Source organism: Nyctereutes procyonoides, unplaced genomic scaffold (assembly GCF_905146905.1).
Source record: "Nyctereutes procyonoides isolate TBG_1078 unplaced genomic scaffold, NYPRO_anot_genome, whole genome shotgun sequence".
In the NCBI taxonomy this organism is placed as follows: domain Eukaryota; kingdom Metazoa; phylum Chordata; class Mammalia; order Carnivora; family Canidae; genus Nyctereutes; species Nyctereutes procyonoides.
The window spans coordinates 2,912,481-2,930,106 of NW_026575051.1; the positions used below are offsets into that span (position 1 = coordinate 2,912,481).

General features: G+C 40.1%; 1 long non-coding RNA gene across 2 annotated transcripts; it reads left to right on the forward strand.

Moving 5' to 3' along the window:
* Positions 1 to 520: 520 nt before the first annotated feature.
* Positions 521 to 14,982, forward strand: LOC129512888 (uncharacterized). Of its 2 annotated transcripts, none has more exons than XR_008665103.1 (4): positions 521 to 660; positions 1,615 to 1,916; positions 10,087 to 10,270; positions 12,164 to 14,982. It is a non-coding gene; the product is annotated as an uncharacterized LOC129512888 (long non-coding RNA). The 2 variants fall into 2 exon arrangements; XR_008665102.1 differs by having other exon boundaries at positions 1,804 to 1,916.
* Positions 14,983 to 17,626: the final 2,644 nt, after the last annotated feature.

Consider the following 17,626-nt stretch of genomic DNA (forward strand, 5'->3'; position numbering starts at 1 on the left):
ATCCCGGGTCCCCAGGACCACACACTGGGCTGAAGGCGGTGCTAAAGTGCTGAGCCACCTGGGCTGCCCCCTTCCCTTATTTATTAACTCCCTTTATGTGATTGTAAAATCATGTAGCTCCTCTTCCCTATACCCAGGTCCTTTTTCATTTACCTTTAAATATCCCTGACTCTTCCCCCTTGAGGAGAGGATTTTGAGGGTTGAGTTCCCTTCTCCTTTGCCTGTTTTTTTTTTTTTTTTCCTTTTTTTTTCAGATAAGCTCAATGCCAAACCTGGGGCTGGAACTCATGATCCTAGGATCAAAAGTCACAGTCTTTTGACTGTGTCAGCCAGTCTCCCCTCCTTTGGCTGCCTCTTGAATAAACTCTCTTCTTGCTGCATACTTGATATTTCAGTGATTGGCTCTGCTGCACTTTAGTCATATGAACTTGGATTGGTCACAAATTTGGTGAGCCAGCCAGGAGCTCTTTGATCTTGGTTCCACTGCACCAGCCTATTAAAGGGAGTCTGGTGAGGAGTCCAAGAAGCCGCATAGGCTCTTTGTCCTAGGGACCTTCCCTGGGGCCCCAACCCAATTTGACTCCACTGACCTCAGGCGCTTAATTTAACTCTTCTGGGAAGGAAATCGCTTTGGTTTCCGTATGGACAGACATCCTTTTAGTGAGTAACTCAGTACAAGTGACCAAATTCTTTCTTCCTCTCATTTGGTGGAATGAATAGGGGGTTTGGCTTTATATCTCTTGGCCTTTTTCTTGTTTACTTAAGAAAAGGTTGACTAGGAAACCATTTACTCAGTTGGTAAAGCCCCAACTTTTAGAATGAAACTAGTGAATCTTTGTTCACAGAGGTACTCTTGGCCTCACTTGTTCCTGCAGTTTGTGGTGTATTTGAATAAAACTGGCTGTGTTCTATTTGGGAAATGGGGAATGACAATTTGATCACTGCATGCAGCCCTTTGGATTATATTCTCAAAAACTGGACAATGTTTAGTTGTGAACCTATGAAAAGGAAAAAGATGATCTTTTGCAACACTGCTTGACTACAATATTCATTAGACTCTGGAAAAAAATAGCCAATTAATGGATCCTTAAATTATAATATCATCTTGCAATTAGATTTGCCTTTGTAAAAGGGAAGGTAAATGGGATGTTCAGTCATTTTTTGCTTTTGTATCAAATAAGCCAGCTCAGAAAAGATGTAAAATTCTATTCCAACAAACGAGTAACACTAAAAAGCCCGTGTTGCCTAATCCTCACCAGGGAGAGGAGGATGATTTATTGATTACTTGGATTAAACTTCCCTTCTACTCTATGGGGGGCACCAGAGCTACTGCCTGTCCTCAGCAGTCCCAGTCCCAACAACTTGAACCCTTTACAGAGCCCAAACCATGAAGCTCAGACTCAGGGGGCCAACAGGTAGGAATGATCTCCCCTTCTTATACCCTAACTCAATTTGGTCAAATTGAGCAAGTTCCCAGGGAGGATAATATCTGCTAAGGCAGGTCCCAGTCTGAGGCTTAAATGCAGGGGAAAGGGGTATTTCCTGTAGGGATGATTTGGGTCCACTCTCCACCTTGAATTTGTGTAACTGGAAAAACAATATGCCTACTTACAGAGATGACCCCAAGAGGATGGAAATTCATTCACATCTATTTTTGTCACCCAGAACCCCACTTTGGAAGATATACAAAATTTGTTAAGTATTCTCCTCACTTCTGAGGAATGACACTTAATACTAAAAAAAAAAAAAAAAAAGCTAGGGAAGTTACCTGGCTGCATGCTAAAACCCCCATAACTCCCTAAGAGCTAATGCCATGATGCCTGTTCCTACTGTGAGGCGAACGTGATAACCACTACACTACGGAAACCAGCCTCCTACTGTGAATCCCAACTGGAATGTCAACATTGGAGACCGAGGTAAGTTTGAATACTATTGGTGGTATTTTAGCTAGATTAAGAAAGGGGGTTCACACACTGTGCAGAAGGTTTTTATTTTGATGTAGTCTCAATAATTTAATTTTAGTTTTATTTCCTTTGCCTGAGGAAAATGTATCTAGAAAAATGTTTCTGTGGCTGATATCAAAGAAATTACTGCCTATGTTTTCTTCATGTTTTATAGCTTCAGGTCTCACACTTAGGTCTTTAATCCATTTTGAGTTTGTTTTTGTGTATAGTATAAGAAAGTGGGGGTGACTCGCTGGCTTGCTGAGTGGAGCATGTGACTCTTGATCTCAGGGTTGTGAGTTAGAGCCCACATTAAGTGTAGAGATTACTTAAAAATAAAATCTTAAAAAAAGAAAGAAAGAAAGTGATACGGTTTCATTCTTTTGCACGTAGCTATCTAGTTTTCCTAACACCATTTGTTGAAGAGACTTTGTCCCATTGTATATTCTTGCCTCCATGGTCATAGATTAATTGACCATATAAGCATGAGTTTAGTTCTAGACTTTCTATTCTGTTCCATTGATCTATATGTCTATTTTTGTGCAGTACTATAATGTTTGATTACTACAGTTTTGTAGTATATCTTGGGATCTGGGATTGTGATACATCCAGCTTTGTTCTTCTTTTTCAAGATTGCTTTGGCTATCCTTTAGGGTCTTGGGTCTTATCTTAGGGTCTTTTGTGGTTTTATACAAATTTTAGGATTTATTTGTTCTAGTTCTGTGAAATATGATGTTGGTATTTTGATAGGAGCTCATTAAATCTGCAGATTGCTTTGAGCAGTATGGACATTTCAATAATATTTGTTTTTCCAATCCATGAGCATGGTATAGCTTTGTTTACATTTGTTTGTGTTATCTTCAGTTTCTTTCATCAGTGTTTTATAGTTTTCAGAGTATAGGTCTTTCACCTCCTTGTTTAAGTTTATTCCTGGGTATTTTGTTCTTTTTGGTGCAATTGTAAATGGGATTGTTTTCTTAATTTCTCTCTCTCTCTTTTTTTTAAGATTTTATTTATTTATTTATTCATGAGAGAGAGAGAGAGAGAGAGAAGCAGAGATACAGGCAGAGGGAGAAGCAGGCCCCATGCAGGGAGCCCCATGCGGGACTTGATCCTGGGACTCTGGGATCACGCCTCAGGCTGAACAGGCACTAAAACGTAGAGCCACCCAGGCATCCCATTAATTTCTCATTTTACTACTTCATTATTCGTGTATAGAAATGCAACTGATTTCTAGGTATTAATGTTGTATCCTGTGACATTACTGAATTCATTTATCAGTTCCTGTATTTTTTTGGTGGAGTCTTTAGGGTTTTCTATATATAGTATCATGTCATCTGAAAATAGTCCAAGTTTTACTTCTTTCTTACCAATCTGGATGCCTTTTATTTCTTTTTCTTGTCTGATTGGTGTGGCTAGGAGTTCCAGTACTATGTTGAGTAAAAGTGGTAAGAGTGGACATCCTTGTCTTGTTCCTGACCTGAGAGGGAAAAGATCTCAGGTTTTCACCACTGAGTATGATGTTGGCTATGGATTTTTCATATATGGCCTTTATTGAGGTATGTTACCTCTAAACCTACTTTGTTGAGAGTTTTTATCATGAATGGATGTTTTATTTTGTTTAGTGCTTTTTCTGCATCTATTGCAATGATCAGATGGTTTTTACCCTTTCTCTTGTTAATGTGATGTATCACATTGATTGATTTGTGAATATTAAACTACTCTTGCATCCCTGGAATAAATACCACTTAATCATGGTGAATGACTTTTTAAATATATTGTTGGATTTAGTTTGCTAATATTTTGTTAAGGATTTTTGTATCTATGTTCATCAGAGATATTGGCCTATAGCTAGCTTCCTTCCTTCCTTCCTTTGTTTCTTTTTCTTTCTTTTCTTCTTTCTTTCTTTCTTTCTTTCTTTCTTTCTTTCTTTCTTTCTTTTTTTTTTCTTCCTTTCTTCCTTTCTTCCTTTCTTTGTCTTTGTCTGGCTTTTGGGGAAATTCTGGCCTTGTAGAATGAATTTAAAAATTAAACTATTGGGACTACACCAAAATAAAAAGCTTTTATACAGTGAAGGAAACCATTAACAAATAAAAAAAACTACCTACAGAATGGGAGAAGATATTTGCAAATGATGTATCTGATAAAGGGTTGATACTGAAAACATATAACTTCTTCAACTCTACAATATATATAGAACTTGGGGGATCCGTGGGTGGCGCAGCGGTTTAGCGCCTGCCTTTGGCCCAGGGCGCGATCCTGGAGACGGGGATCGAATCCCACATCGGGCTCCCGGTGCATGGAGCCTGCTTCTCCCTCTGCCTGTGTCTCTGCCTCTCTCTCTCTTTCTCCCTGTGACTGTCATAAATAAATAAAAATTAAAAAAAAAAGAACTTGGGATGCCTGGGTGGCTCAGCAGTTGAACATCTGCCTTTGGCTCAGGGCGTAATCCTGGAGTTCCAAGATCGAGTCCCGCATTGGGCTCCCTGCTTCTCCCTCTGCCTATGTCTCTGCCTCTCTCTTTCTGTGTCTCTCATTAATAAATAAATAAAATCTTTTAAAAAAATATAGAATTTATACAACTCTCCACACACACAGATACACACACAATTTGATTATAAATTGATTTATAAATATAAAGGCAGAAGACCTGAATAAACATTTTTCAAAAGAAGACATACAGATGGCCAACAGATACATGAAAAGATGCTCAAAATCACTAATCATCAGGGAAATACATATCAAAAGCACAATAAGATATCATTTTACACCTGTCAGAATGGCTAAAATCAAAAACAGATGAAATAACAATTGTTGGCAAGGATGTAGAGAAAGAGAAACACTCATGCACAGTTGGTGGGAATGCAAATCAGTGCAGCCACTGTGGAAAACAGTATGAATGTTCCTCCAAAAATTAAAAATAGAATTACCATACGATCCAGTAATTCCACTACTGGGTATTTACCCAAAGAAAATGAAAACACTGGGATCCCTGAGGGGCGCAGCGGTTTGGCGCCTGCCTTTGGCTCAGGGCGCGATCCTGGAGACCCGGGATCGAATCCCATATTGGGCTCCCGGTGCATGGAGCCTGCTTCTCCCTCTGCCTGTGTCTCTGCCTCTCTCTCTCTCTCTCTCTCTGTGACTATCATAAATAAATAAATTAAAAAAAATTTAAAAAAAAAGAAAACGAAAACACTAATTCAAAAAGATATATGCACCCCTTTGTTTATTGCAGCATTATTTACAATAGCCAAGATATGGAAGCAAGCCAAATGTCCATCAATAGATGAATAAAGGCACCTGGGTGGTGCAGTTGGTTAAGCAATTAACTCTTGATATTGGCTCAGATCATGATCTTGGGGTTGTCGGATCAAACCCCACATTGGGCTCTACCCTCAGCAAGGAGTCTGCTTGAAATTCTCTCTTCCTCTTCCACTGCCCCTCCCACTCATGCTCTTTCTCTCTCATAAATATATAAATCTCTAAAAAAAGAAAGAAGATATGATATATTTATACAATAGAATATTACTCAGCCTTAAAAAGAATGACACCAAAGAGAAAAAAAAAAAAAAAAGAATGACACCTTGCCATTTGCAACTACATAAATGGACCTAGAGGGTATGATGCTAAGTGAAATAGGTAGATTGGTCAGAGAAGGACAAATACCATCTGATTTCACTCATATGTGGAATTTAAAACACAAAGAAAAGAGACAAACAAAAAACAAACTTTGTAAAATAGTTTTTCTTTCTTTCTATTTAAGATTTTGTTCATTTATTCATGAGAGACACAGAGAGGGAGAGAGAGAGGCAGAGACACAGGCAGAGGGAGAAGCAGGTTCCATGCAGGGAGCCCGACGTGGGACTTGATCCCAAGTCTCCAGGATCAGGTCCCAGGCTAAAGGCAGCGTCAAACCACTGAGCCACCTGGGCTGCCCCAAAAAACAAACTCTTAATTAAATACAGAGAGCAAACTGGTGGTTGCCAGAGGGGAGGCAGGTGGGGGATGGGTGAAATAGATGAAGGGAATTAAGAGTGCACTTACCTTGAGGCACCTGACTGGCTCAGTTGGTGGAGCATGTGACTCTTGATTTCTGAGTATTGAGTTTGAGCCCCACATTGGGCATAGAGATTACTTGAAATAAATAAAGTTGCGACTAAGTTTTTAAAAAGAGTATATTTCTCTTGATGAGCACTAAAAATGCATAAAATTTTTGAATCATTATATCATACACCTGAAACTAAGAAAACACTGTATATTAATTATACTTGAACAAAAAAGAAAAAGAAAGGGGGTCCCTAAACAAAGGAGTTTGAGTAAGTTTTAAGAAATAAAGCAACGGGTGCCTTGGTGGCTTGTTCAGTTAAGCATCTGACTCTTGATTTTGGCTCAGGTCATGATCTCAGGGAGTCTGCTCGTGATCCTCTCCTGCTGCCCCTCCCATTGCTCGTTGTCTTTCTCTCTCTCTCTCAAATAAATAAATCTTAAAAAAAAAAAAGATAGTGTGCCTGGGTGGCTCGGTCTGTTGAGCTTCTGCCTTCAGCCTGGGTCATGATCCTGGGGTCCTGGGAAGGAGCCCCATCTCCCCATCTCTCTGCTCAGTGGGGAGCCTGCTTTTCTCTCTCCCTCTGCCTGCCACTCCCTTGCTTGTGCACATGTTCTCTTTCTTTATCTCTGTGTCAAATGAATAAATTGTTTTTTAAAAAAAGAAATAAAGCAAAAACAGAATGAGGAGCCTTCAGACTTTCTTGAAAGGATTTTTGAGATATATAGGAGATATACTGATATGGATCCTGTGGCACCAGAGAATTTAAAAATGATAAATATGACATGGCGGGGGCAAAATATCCTAGACATTCAAAAGAAACTCCAAAGTCTAGAGAGTAAGAATGTCTGTGTCACAATTGGTTGAGATTGCTTTTAATGTTGTTTTGTTTGTTTTTTTAGAGAGAGAAGGTGGGGAGGCAGAGGGAGAGAGAGAATCCCAAGCAGACTCTATGCTCAGCACAGAGCCCAGTGTGGGGCTTAATGGAGGACTTAATCCCACGACCCTAAGATCATGACCTGAGCTGAAATCAAGAGTCAGATGCCCAACTGACTGAGCCATTCAGGTGGCCCTATCTTTAAAGTTTTTAACAGACCATGTGCAAAAGAGAAAAGAGCATAGAAAATGAAACAGCAGGCTACCTTTCTATTTGTTGCCCTAATTCAAGGAAAACCAAGACCAGGCTGAGGACCACAATGAGGATGAGGTGTACCCAGATAAGAAATTTGAGGTTCTTGGGCCCCACAGGATGTCTCAATTTGGGGCTTCAAAGAAGGCCATTTGAAAAAGGAATGCCCCAAGTTCACAAGGTCTCTTAACGGGACAGAACAACAAACTGCCCACCAGATGCCTGAATTGACTGATAGTGACCAAGAATGAAGGAGCTCAGGGGTTCCTTTAAACCTTGAAAAGCTTGTCATCATTTCCTACAAGGAACCCCAGATAACAATGAAGGTGGAAAATGAAGTTACAGACTTTTTTATTGATATTGGGGACACAGATTCAGTACTGAACTCCTGGCTCTCTCTGCTATCAGATCAAACCATGGCTGTAGCAAGAGTCTCAGGGAGAAGTGTTGGCTAAAACCTTCTTACAACCACTAGCCTGACAGATGGAACAATTTCACTTTAAACACAGGTTTTTGTATATGCCTGAATGTCCCATTATTTTACTGGGATGTGACCTGTTAACTAAATTTAATGCTGAAGCTACTTCTGTACCTGGTCACCTGGATAAAAAAGTACCCCCAGAGCAAGCTGGTGCCTTTCAAGCAATGTTACTACATGAAGGTAGATAAGTCCTATCAAAGCTTCCTGAAGAAGTTATCCAAAAGGTAAGATCACTTTACACACACACACACACACACACAAGCTAAGATCAGATGTTTGGGTCAATGGGAAGCTGGGGCGAACAAAGCCGGTGGCACTCATGCATGTTAAACTTTGTGGTGGGTAGAGATTCAGAATCTCAGTACCCACCAAAGGAACAAGTGAAAAAAAGAGCATTCAGCCCATTCTCCCTGCCTTTTTGGAATTTGGCCTCATCAGCCTGTGATGATCTCCATACAATTCACCTATCTTTCCTCTACAAAAATCAGGCACTCAAGACTTAAGAGGTATACATTAACCATATTGCAGACTATATCCACCGGGTGCTACCCAATCTACATACTCTTAACAACCTTGTCTGGGGACTTTAGGTGGTTCACTGCTCTGGATCTAAAGGATGCTTTATTTTGCATTTTTCTTGGTTTAGATTTGTGTGAACTGAAGACCACTGAGACCAAGAGTAAGCAACAGTATTGCTGGACAATCCTTCCCCAAGGTTTTAACAACTCCCTCACCATTTTTGGGGAAGTCCTAGCTAAAGATCTGAGAAACCTCTAATTAGAGATGGAGACTCTCCTCCATTACGTGGATGATATATTCATTGCTGAGTAAAACAAGAGTCTTTACACTTCAATACTATTTTGACTCTAGACATATTGGCTGAGGGAGGTTACAAAGTTGCAAGGAAAAAGGCCCAAATCTCCCAATGAAATAGCACGGTTTTGAGTTTTCAAAGAGACAAAGAAATCTGCTCCCTGATAGAAGGGAGGCTCTAGTCTGAATGGTAGTCCCTACATGCAGGAGACAATTGTGCAGGTTTCTTTTTCTTTCTTTCTTTCTTTCTTTCTTTCTTTCTTTCTTTCTTTCTTTCTTTCTTTCTTTCTTTCTTTCTTTCTTTCTCTTTCTTTAAGATTTTATTTTACTTATTCATGAGAGACACAGAGAAGCAGGCTCCATGCAGGGACCCCGATGTGGGACTCGATCCGAGGTCTCCGGGACCTAAACCGCTAAACCGCTGCGCCACTGGGGCTGCCCAATTGCGCAGGTTTCTATGAATGACTGGGTTTTGTTGAATTTGGATACCTAAATTTGTTTGACCTGATAGCTAAACCCCTTTATGAAGCACTTGAGTGCCTGATTTTTGTAAGAGGAAAAATAGGTGAATTGTATGGAGATCTTCACGGGCTGATTGAGGCCAAATTCCAAGAAGGCGGAGAGAATGGGCTGAATGCTCCTTTTTCGCTTGTTCCTTTGGTGGGTACTGAAATTCAGAATCTCTACACCACCATAAAGTTTATTTTATTTTATTATTTTTTTAAGATTTTTATTTATTTATTCATAGAGACACAGAGAGAGAGAGGCAGAGACACAAGCAGAGAGAGAAGCAGGCCCAGGGTCTCCAGGATCACGCCCTGGGCTGCAGGCGGCGCTAAACCGCTGCGCCACCCGGGCTGCCCTGCCATAAAGTTTAATATGCATGAGTGTCACCAACTTTGCTCACCCCAGCTTCCCATTGACCCATTGGGTCTTCTTGATTGGACTAGAGAATGTCACAAGACCTTTTGGATTATCAGAGAAAAGTTGTTAACTGCATTGGGCCTCCTGGATATTAAGAATTAGCCTTTTGATCTATCTGTTCATGAATGACAAGGAATTATTAGCCCTGGAGTCTTTTTTTTTTTTAAGATTTTTAATTTATTTATTCATGAGAGACAGAGAGAGAGGCAGAGGCACAGGCAGAGGGAGAAGCAGGCTCCATGCAGGGAGCCTGATGTGGCACTCAGTCCCGGGAATCCAGGATCATGACCTGGGCTGAAGGGCAGCACTAAACCGCTGACCCACCCAGGTGTCCCATAGCCTTGGGAGTCTTAACCCAAAATCTTGGCTGTACTAGAAGATCTGATGCTTATTTCTCAAAGCAATTGGACACTGATACCAAGGGGATGGCCTGTCTGCTTAAGAGCTGCCACTTGTGATCTGGTAAAAGAAGCAGAAAATTTTACTTTGGGCCAACCCATCACTGTCTATACTCCTTCCACTGTGTGCTTCTCTTACTAAAGCAAAAAGAGGAATATTGGTTAGCATCTAGAAGACTGGACAAATACCAAGCCACTTTACTAGATAACCCCAATGTTACTTTGAAGGCTGTCTTCACTTTAAATCCTGCTACCTTGCTACTTGTTAGTGCAGAAGAACCCATTTATGATTGTATTCAATAGTTGAGCAAGCTTATTCTAGCTGTCTGGACCTAACTGTTGTGCCATTGTAGGATCCTGACATGGAAATGTTTACTGATGGAAACAGCTTCATGGGCCAAGGACAACAGAAAACTGGATATGCAGAGATTACCAGCTAAGGAACTTCGGAGGTGGAAACTCCTCCACCAGATACCTCTGTTCAAAAGGCAGGACTCATTGCCGTAACAAGGGCCCTTTATTTGGTAAAGGCAAAAGGTAACTTTATATATAGATTCAAAATATGCTTTCTCAGTGATTCATGCACATGGGTCCATATGGAAAGAAAGAGAATTATTAACTATAAGAAACAAATTAGACACACCGAAGAAGTTCTAAACTTATCAACTGCAGTAATGAAATGGAGAGAATTATGCTTATAATATAACCAGAACTGGAAGTAGTCCTTTGCCCAGGATATAAGAAGCCTAATAATTATATAGCTCAAAGAAATAATCAGGCTGATCTTGTCACCAAGGTGGCAGCCCATATGAAGTCTCCAAAACCTTCTATGATGCCGTTAGTGCCGGACATAGACCTAACTAAATGCCAACCCAGATATTCCTTGGAAGACCTAAGAAGAGCTAAGGAATGGGGATTTGGGAACAATGCTGGCACGAAAGTCAGCTAGAAGGGATGCCTGGGTGGCTCAGTGGTTAAAGTGTCTGCCTTTGGCTCAGGGCGTGATCCTGGAGTCCTGGGATCGAGCCCCACATCGGGTTCCCTGAAGCCTGCTTGCTTCTTCCTCTGCCTGTGTCTCTGCCTCTCTCTCTCTCTGTCTCTCTCAGAATAAATAAATAAAATCTTTTAAAAAAAGTCAGTTAGAAATATAGTGAATAAGGAGTATTCCTTATCCCAGAACATCTTATGGAAGAAATAGTCATATTCACCAAAGCACCATTATGAGTGAGATGCTACTTTTCAGTGGGTATAAGATATATTGTGAACCCCAAACTCCAGAGAATTATCCAAAAGATAGTCTAGAAATGTGACATTTGTGCTAAGAATAATCCTAGGATTGTGTCCCCACCAGTCCTAAAAGGTATAAAACTAGGGGGCACCTGGCTGTCTCTATCAGTAAAACATCCAACTCTTGATCTTGAAGTTGTGAGTTCAAGCCTTATGTTGGGTGTAGACATTACTTTAAATACATACATACATACATACATACATACATACATACATAGAACTCAAAAGCACTGAACCTGGAGGGGACCAGCAGATGGTCTTCACCATGATGCGGAGAATAACAGATAATTTTCAATGTTTGCTAGTATTTGTAGACTTTTACACGTTGGGTTAAGCCTTTGCATACTGTTCAGAGAAGGTCTCACAGATTGTCAAAAAACTTTTTAAAAATTTATTTAAGAAATTTCTATACCTAATGTGGGTTTTGAACTCAAGACCCTGAGATTGAGTCACATGCTCTACCAATTGAGCCAGCCATTTGTAATTCTAATTATCGAAGTGTTATGTGTCACAGAAATAACCAGATTTCTTTGTCACCTGCATTATAATGAACTCTCATCAGATCTTTAACCATGGCCATTTTTGAGTCTTGTCATTTACGGTTATTGTTTTAATCTGTTGCTCCTGCAAATGTATTTCAGCTTCAGGGATATTCACAGAAAGGACTCGGCGAATACAAGTTTTTGATACCTTTAAGATCATAAAACTAAGCTGAGTAAGAATTTCCAGAACTAATGGGCTGGATAGTGAATTCTTCTGGTTTCCTCAAATACCTGACTATGACTCTCTAAACTAAAATTTTTCCCCATTCTCTTGACTTGGAATCATTGAGAACCAAAACTGTCCTTTTTCCTAAAGCCCTGAAAAACTGAAGCTGAACAATTTGAAGTAAATTTTAGAGAAATTGCCACAATGGCCATGTGTAGACAATCTTAGTGCCTGTTACCGTATGGGCCACTCAAGAAGATGACCAGAGACATTCAAACTGCAAATGGGGAAAAACTATCAGATTGCCACTGCCTGCCCTCACTCCATCTGAAGATGCTTGAAGCCTGACATCTAGAAATCTTCTCACTGGCAGCACTCGGGACTCAAACACTGGATTTATAACATTAACCTGTGTTTTTCTTTTTGTTTCCACAGAAATATTTCTTATTGCCTCTGTAATATAGGCCTGAGAACCCACCTGCAGGAACCACCTCCTGAGATGAGCCAGCTGTTTAACTGAACTGACCTATTCTCAAGACTGAGACTGGTTCATGATGTATGGAGCCGACTTTGTACCTACAGTCCAGAATGAATATGAGGGAACAGTGTTGATTTGTGATGTTTTTGTAAGAAAAAAAATCTTGGTCAAAAGAGGGACCTTCTCATTACTCCTAACCAATCCTGGGCTTATCTAGCTAGGTACTAGCTAGATAATTTGGAGAATTGGAGGGGTCTACACACTAGGGAATTTGGTTACTCCTTTCTCTGTTCACTTTTAGACCTTTTATTGAGCGAAAAGGGAATCGACACCAGATAGGGATTACTTGCCTGGTTATCAAGAGGCTAGATCTTGGTATTCTTTTGGGAGAACATTTTTAGTTGGCCGACAAAGCTGCTCTTACCATTGTTGCCCAACAAAAAGAAAGTAAATGTGTTAGCTAAGGTAGCACTTGATAATCACATTGCTTTGCACTATATTCTTGCAGAACAGGATAGAATGCCATTGCTAACACAACTCGCTGTGTTTATATTAACGCTTCTGCTGCAGTAAAAACTAAAATCTCATTTAGATAAAATCAGAGAGCAAGCCACTTGGCCATAGCAAATTTCGCCAGAGGTGCCTGGAAAAAGTGACTGGATTACTGGACTCTTTTTCTGGATTCCCCAAGGGATTAGCAATGTTACAAGGACTACTCAGATTTGGGTTATCTATACTTTTCATTTCATTAATTGTATCTGTACTAATAAGATGTGCTTTCCAATGTTGCTCTAAAATGGCCAAAGAAGAAACTAATGTTTTGGTCATGCAGAATGTACATGTTAAGCCAAATACTAGGGAATACTTCCAACAAAGTGCAAAGTAGTTTCATTCCTCAAACCCTGAAACTGCAGGAAGTAGCCAGAGCAGTCATTGTCCCAATTCCTTCAAGACTGAGGAATGATCATAACTCTGGGGGGACTGAAAATGTGCCCCATAGGATTAATGAGGTTAAGACTAATAGGAAATTTAAAGCTTGTTTTTCGGAGGCCTGTCTCTCCCTAATCAGCTATTGTTTCGTTTCAGACCCCACAACAAATCCACTAATTGTTTCCATTGAGGCTTGGACTGATATAAATGAGGCTCACTGACACCAATGCCCTGCATTCCTTCCCTGTGATAATGAGCCCAAGAATTTATGCAGTATATACTTCCTTTCAGAGATGGGCATAGCCCCTCTTGTCCTACAGTTGACTTCCTGACATCAGGCACCCAATTGTGCCTCGTTTTAATGTTGTATCTCCACCCTAAAGTGAACATGGGATGCACATGCTCCATCTTTCCTCATGAATAGTCATAAATCTCCCTGTCTTTTGCATCAATATGTATGTAATCCCACCCCTAAGATTATAAACATTTGTTCTAATTTCACTCAGGGGAGACAGATTTGAACCAACCTCTGTTTCCCCTTTTTGCTGCCTTTCGAATAAATCTTTTCCCTGCTGCATACTTGATGTTTCAGTGATTGGTTTTGCCATGCATTGGGCAGACAAACTTGGGTTCATTTACAGCATTTGCAATTGGTTGTGTTTAAATAAATTTTCAATTAATTAAAGTTGTAAATTTACAAACAGATTTTCTTAAGTTTTTAAGTTGAACTTGCATAACTTTGATGTTCTATTTAGAAATCTTGTAATTTTCGTATAAAAATAAAAGCAATAACTTGTTCCTTGATTAATGTTCAATTAGCCCATGGGCTTGACATATTAAATCTGCTTGAACATTACTCTTGCCATTTACAAAGTTAACTAAGTTCTCTTACATATTTAAACTACATTTACAAATTTAATATACTTGATTTTTTTCAAGCACTTCAAATTCCTCATATGGCCAATTTATACGTCAAACAAGAAAAAATTCAAGCATGTAAATGACTCTCATAAACCTAATATTTCAAGTTTTTTAAGTGTGGCAAATCAAGTTATCTTAAAGATTTCAATACTGTTTACAAACATAATCAAATTATCTTATACCTTTCAGCTTCAAATTACAAGTCTAAAATAAATTACACAATTCAATTTGAAATCACAAGACTAATCTGTCAGATTCTTTAATATGCCAACTTCTCTTAAATATTATACATATTAAAAACATGTATACAGACTATCTCAATTTTCAAAAATTTTTTCCTTAAGCCTCCTGGGTGGCTCAATCTATTGGGCGTCTGACTCTTGGTTTCCACTCAGGGTCTTGAGATCAACCCACCCTTTGGGCTCTGTGCTGACCCGGAGTCTACTTAAGATTCTCTCTCACCTCCCTCTGTTCCTCCTTGAAACTCCAACTCTCTATCTCTCTCTTAAAAAAAATCTTTTTGCTAACCTTACACAAATGAAGTAATATTATGGACTTCTTTTTATATAGTCGTTTCTATTTTCCTTCCCAATATGGCAGAATAAAAATGTTTTCTGTTCATATTTTTCTTGCCACAATTCTACAGTCATCTTACTGATTTGTCCCTACAACTAAAGAACAGCCTGATAATTATCCTTCTATTTTTTAAAGGTTTATTTATTTTATATGAAAGAGAGAGTGAGCATGAGTAGAAGGAGAGAGAATCTCATGCAAACTGTGCTGAGCACGTAGCCTGACTCAGGGCTTGATCTCACAACCCTGAGATCATGACCTGAGCCGAACCACAAGTCAGATTAACCGACTGCACCACCCAGACGTCCTTGATAATTATCCTTCTGCGTGTAAACCCAGATTTAAATGAAACTAATCAATGTATTAATTTATATTATTTATCTATGCAAAATAATAAAAATAACACATGATAGAGTGAATGATGCAACTGACCATTATCTTATACCATCCTGTTCTTTCTTTAGTATATATCTATAACATATATATATTATATATATTTGCTTCATCTATAAAATGGGCATAGTAATTTCTGTCTTAGTGACAGTACAGCCAAACGAGACTTCTGACATAAGTACAATAACTCAGCACATGTTCATTTACTTCTTTCTCCTTTTCTGTCACTACAATCTTTCCCCAAAACTCAGATTAAATTGGAGAAATTCCAGAGTCTCTCCTTCTTCTAAGTGTAAGGGGCAGGGGGCATATCTAGGAGGCAGTTTTGTGAAACACAGGAAAACTGGCTTTCTTCAGAGAGGCAACCCCTTCCTCACCCTCATCCCTCCACTGCCCACAGTAGGATTTTGAGATGATTCACTGTGTAAAAAAATAGAAATAGGGGTGCCTGTCTGGCTCAGTTGGTGGAGCCTATGACCCTTAATCTCAGGGTTATGGGTTCAAAATCCACATTGGGCATAGAGATTACTTAAACAATGTGCATCATATTTGTATCTTGTATTTTAAGGATATGTTAAGGATTCTAAGGTCATGTGAAGACAATCTGTTCCATTACAATATATATTATACTATATACTATATATCACTATACACCCAAGTGGTTTGCCCCATACCCTTACCAGGATAGCACTTGGCTTTGAGCCTGCACACAACTCTTCTCTCACACAGCCCAGTAGCAGTACTTTTTTTAACTTAATTTTTTTTATTTTTTAATAAAATAATTTTTTATTGGTGTTCAATTTACCAACGTACAGAATAACACCCAGTGCTCATCCCGTCAAGTGTCCCCCTCAGTGCCCGTCACCCACTCACCCTCACCCCCCGCCCTCCTCCCCTTCCACCACCCCTAGTTCATTTCCCAGAGTTAGGAGTCTTTATGTTCTGTCTCCTTTTCTGATATTTCCCACACATTTCTTCTCCCTTCCCTTATATTCCCTTTCACTATTATTTATATTCCCCAAATGAATGAGAACATACACTGTTTGTCCTTCTCCGATTGACTTACTTCACTCAGCATAATACCCTCCAGTTCCATCCACGTTGAAGCAAATGGTGGGTATTTGTCGTTTCTAATGGCTGAGGAATATTCCATTGTATCCATAAACCACATCTTCTTTATCCATTCATCTTTCGATGGACACCGAGGCTCCTTCCACAGTTTGTCTATTGTGGACATTGCTGCTAGAAACATCGGGGTGCAGGTGTCCCGGCGTTTCATTGCATCTGAATCTTTGGGGTAAATCCCCAACAGTGCAATTGCTGGGTCGTAGGGCAGTAGCAGTATTATTCAGGTTTTGGAAGCCTCATTCTTTTCCAGCAGCCATGGGAACCCACATCTCTAAGCTCAACCCAGAGCATGCCTTGCACTCTGATTCACAATATCCACAATTCAGAGATGCTGAACATGTCAAATCCTCCCGCCTTTCCCTGGTATGGTCCACCTGAGAATTTAGCAAGAAAATGTTCCCATTCTGGAGGAAGCCTACCCATCTGCCAGAAATGAATTGGAGAAATTGTTCTCAGAAGGCCAGAGGTCAAGTGAGAAAGGGGTCAGATCAAAACATGACAAGGTTGGTGAGCATAGCTTCCATGCAGCCAATCACCACATTAGTCTGAACTTTGCAAAAGGAGTTTTTTTTTTGTGATGCAATAGAGCAGGCAGCTTTGAAGAACTGCCTTTGTGCTGTGTTCTTAGCCACAGCTGGGAAAACCTGAGGCATTAAGCACCAGGGATGATTCCAAGATTGCAAAGCAAGAGTTGAGGTAAGTGGAGATGAGAAATATTCTGATTTGCCTATTGATTTCAACAATGGATGTTCCCTCAAATGTTACTCTCCAGGGCGCCTGGGTGGCTCAGTCCGTTGGGTGTCTCTCTTCGGCTTGGGTCATGATCCCAGGGTCCTGGGATCGAGTCCCACATTGGGCTCCCTGCTCAGTGGGGAGTCTGCTTCTCCCTCTCCCTCTTCTCCCGCCCCCCAATTGTTCTCTCTCACTGTCTCAAATAAATAAGCAAAAAATCTTTTAAAAAATAAAAAAACCAATCTTTTAAAAAAACAAAAAACAAAACAAAAATCAAAAAACAATCAAAAAGTAAAAAAACCCACAAATGTTATTCTCTAGATGTCACACATGCCTTCACATCCTCATAGGCATCCATTTGGTTACCAAATCCCATACTTCAGGTGGAGAAAGATTTTATTTGAAAGAGAGAGAGAGCAGGGGTCTCTCTGCCTTTCTCTGTGCCTCTCAACTTCTCACACCTCGTTTCTGGCAGTCCCGGAATGCGCTGAGATTTCAGTTTTGGAAACTTCGTCCAGGCAGAACAAAGGGCAGAGTGGAGGGGGTCGGGGTAGACTCAGGCCAAACGTTTTGGGGCTCCCACACCTTCAGGATGGAGTTCCAACTCTTTCCGTACAGGGGCAGAGGAAGCCACAGCCCCTGCTATGGCTTTAGTCCCTTCAGCTCTTAAGTGACTTTTCTCAGAAAAGTCCATTTCTTCTCACATTAGTTCATCACCTGATCTTGGTCTGATGAAGCTGCTT